The sequence below is a fragment of the Stomoxys calcitrans genome, chromosome 3 (assembly GCF_963082655.1).
Source record: "Stomoxys calcitrans chromosome 3, idStoCalc2.1, whole genome shotgun sequence".
Lineage (NCBI taxonomy): Eukaryota > Metazoa > Arthropoda > Insecta > Diptera > Muscidae > Stomoxys > Stomoxys calcitrans.
This window is the reverse complement of record NC_081554.1, coordinates 8867307-8871039: the sequence shown is the minus strand read 5'-3', so window position 1 is coordinate 8871039 and position 3733 is coordinate 8867307. Positions and strand designations below refer to the sequence as shown.

Below are 3733 nucleotides of genomic sequence, written 5' to 3'. Positions count from 1 at the left end.
TTATTTCCCGATTTTGCTGGAATTTGGAACGGTGGGTTGCACTGAGATTCCCAATATCCGACATGAATAAGGTTCAGATCGGATCTTATTAGGATATAGCTGTCATTGAGACCGATCTGCCGATTTCAGGTCTTAAGAATCAAAAACGGCTGAACCGGTTACCTTGAAATTTTCACAGATTGTGTAGGTTGGTCTGAAAGGAAACATAGGCTATATAATTTGTTGATATCGGGAAGGGGGCGGACCCTCCCCCTTACCACGAAAGTACTAAACAAAAATAAAAGTGGGCCGATCGAGACAATATGGGATTCAAATGAAAGGTATTCAAGAGTAGAGTACGAATTTTATAATAAAAGTTGGGTCCAAGTACCTGGTGGGCCGCCCCAGACCCAAAACCCCTCCAAATAGGTTTATTTGACGATCATGACAATATGGGACTCAAATGAAAGGTATTCGGGAGTAGATTACGAATATGGTCATAAAGAAGAAAAATGCTTTATAATTTGTTGATATCGGAAGGTGGGCGGACCCTCCCTATTACCCAAATATATTACCCAAAATAACAAGTGGACCAATAAAGACAATATGGATATCAAATGAAAGGTATTTGAGAGTAGAAAATGAATTTGATATCCAATTTTGGAGCCAAGTGTTTTGGGGTACGCCCTAAAGCTTCCGCTAACTTAACTTCATTTCCATTGGGAATAAAGAACGAATTTGATATCTATTTTCAGTGCAAAGTTCCGGTGGCCGCCCCAGCCCGAAAACACCCTCCTAACGATTCATATTTACCGGCCATGGCAATATAGGACTCAAAGGAGTTTGGAAGTGGAAATGTCTGAGATTCCATCCCTTCCCTAAAAAACACTTCTCATTACCCTAATTTTTAAAAACACTAGGCACTGAGCATGGGCGAACTTCTCACACATCGATGAGTGCTTCCCGATTCAAGTTTAAACTCTATGAAAAGGGACGTTATTTTATAGCCGAGTCCGAACGGCGTCCCGCAGTGCTTCACCTTTTTGAAGAGAATGTTTTAAATGACCATGCATGGCATTGTACCTGGCAAATGTCGCCAACCACCGCTTTGTCCGATGTTCTCGCCAGGATTCGAACGCGTTCAGCGTCCTAGCCTACAATGGCACGAAGCCGATATCCGCATTCAGGGCGAAGTGTCCCCACCCTAAAAAGATATTAGAGAATTAAAGAAGGCGCAGTGGAGCGGGCCCGGTTTGGCTAGTAGCTCTCATATAAACCGAGGTTCCGATTAGAGATTTTGAACTTCTGGTAGGCGCAAATATTATCCAATTAGACTGAAATAATGCTTTAATGAATTGTTTATGACTTACAACATCTGTGATAAGTATGGTCCATATTGATCAATCACTTGATGTAGTTTCCTTATAAGACGATTCCCCGATAAGACATCTACGGCCCTAAGAAGCAAAATTGGTACGTAGGGTACTATTTGTCTAAATTTCTAGTAAAACCCATTGTGGTATTAAATTTCCTTAACCCACATCTTTTGTTTTTTATACACCCCATACTAAAAATTATGTTGCTCAATAAAAAGAACGCACCATCATCACATCATCATCGTCGTTGTAGCGTGTCACCCTATGTCTGATTAGAGAAGAGCGACATCTGGGTTTGAACAGTCTGTTTTTTTATGGCAGCTGGTGAATGCAACCCTGCGATACCAGCATATGTTACCTCCACATACAAAGGTAACTACTACAATGAAAATCGAGGAAACCATATGTTGTTTGTTTTTGCTATTTTGGAAAACAAAATTTTATGATGGTTCCTCGGTGGACATGATGGCTTGGGGGAACCATGATGGACAGTAAAGGGAAGATGACGAGTTCTTTTTGGATGGAGCCGTGCAAGCAGTAAGAGGTGGTGTACTCAAGAGTGTTGAAAGTGGTGTTTCAAAAAGAGAGAAAACTTTAAAAAAAAGAAAAGGTTATGTTGTGTTCTACAAACCTTTGATTGTGAGCTTGACAAACAAAAGAAAAAAAAAACAAATCAGAATATGTGATGCCAAAGGCATAAAGTTTTTTATTTAAAAGCAAATAAATGTTCCTTTTTTTGTGAAAGGAATAAAGACTAGCTTTTGTAGTAAAAAAGCTGAAGTTACTTTAGATCAACTTAAAGCTAAATAAACTTATTAGTGCTAATTAATGCTAAGGAAAAAAGATCCTGTGAAATATAAAAAGCTTTGAAAAAGAACGTTAATTTGAGCCACGAATAAAACATAGCAAAGACTAAACAGAACAACAAAAACTTTTTGTCAAATAATAAATACCCACCACTACTGCAATTTTAACCATCGTCATCCACGGCAACGTCAACATTTCCATCCTCAACAACATCATCATCTCATCAGCATCTCCAGCTTCATCATTGGTTCCACCGCCGCCATCTGCTCCAGTGTCCCCGAGGGAATTTTGCACCAGCAGCCCGTAGGTGCCAAGGTAGGCCGATGTATGCTCCTTTTTATATGTTCAATACTTAGAACGATACACAGAGAAACTTAGCTTGACACACATCCTGGAATAAAAATATAAGAAATAAAAAAAAAAGAAAACAGAATAACTTAGGCAGCAAACAGGGTAGACATTGGGTTTCATATCTGCAGTCCGGTGATTGAACGGACGATACAACCTAGGAAGTAGGGTGAGCTCATTCTAGGGCACTAGGAATACACTTTAAATAAAAGACCCTTTGGTCGTTTAATGTTGTCCCTGCAGGTTGGCTAAAAGAAAAAAAAAAGAAAAACAAGAAATTATATATTTTTATTGAGGGTAAGACATTACACGAACTACCTATACATACTTACCAAGAACATAAAAAGGGAGATCCAGGGCACCTCCGCTACCAAATTGTCTTGCTATCCAGGGGAGCCGTCGTCGAAGCATTCCAGTCCGGCGATCTGACAGACGCAGCAAAGGCACTTTTCTGAAAAGAAAAAAAAACAGTTATATATATATATTGTAATTTTTTTATTTTTTTTTTAAGTCCTTTTGGATTGATTTTAGAAGTTTGATTTGTTTTAATCTTTATCTAATTAATTGAATTTCTTACTTTGCATTGCCTTAAAATTGCGTTTTTTTTTTGTTTTTGTAAATTGCAGTAATTATAAAGCTTTCTTTAACATTTAAATATTTTGATCAATGTTAATTTAACGTATAGAATCAAAATCAGAGGATGTAACCTCTAAATAAAGCCCATACATACCTTTTATAACGTAGAAATGAAATTCCACTTGGCTTAGTATTCTCATTTCGCTATGGAGGAGTAGATCATTAAGGTAAGGAAGGGGTAGTGCACCATGCTGTAGAGGGGGAACGGGGAGACGATTCTGGGGTATCCAAAACTGTTGGACAACGGATACCATGGTTGGGGTGGGCCGTCCAGGGCACTGTAGGATGTCTCAGTGCCCCCTGAAGAGCGAATCCATAGCGGTAAGTGCGAGTAAGAAGGCGAATAACGTGCCTGCCGTAAAGTAAGTATGACCCTGTGTTGTTATCCCATCCAGAGCTGGTTTCAATTTAGTTTTTTGTCAGCTGTCTCTGGACATGGTGTGTTGGCAAGAACCGCGCCCCAGACTGAGCCACAGCCGGAGCTCTAACGCCAACAGCCAGCGCCCGCCAGCACACTATGTCCCCTTTCTCCGCTGAGACAGTTCGGACCCTCCGGGGTCCACGACAAGAATGGCGCCCGCAACATG

The 3733-nt window shown here is 40.0% G+C and overlaps 1 long non-coding RNA gene across 1 annotated transcript; it reads right to left on the bottom strand.

Annotated features, from left to right (window-relative positions):
* Nucleotides 1–1793: 1793 nt before the first annotated feature.
* LOC131995678 (uncharacterized) lies at nucleotides 1794–2951 on the bottom strand. Its single transcript, XR_009397543.1, has 2 exons — nucleotides 2843–2951; nucleotides 1794–2758 (listed from the first exon to the last, which is right to left on the bottom strand). It is a non-coding gene; the product is annotated as an uncharacterized LOC131995678 (long non-coding RNA).
* Nucleotides 2952–3733: the final 782 nt, after the last annotated feature.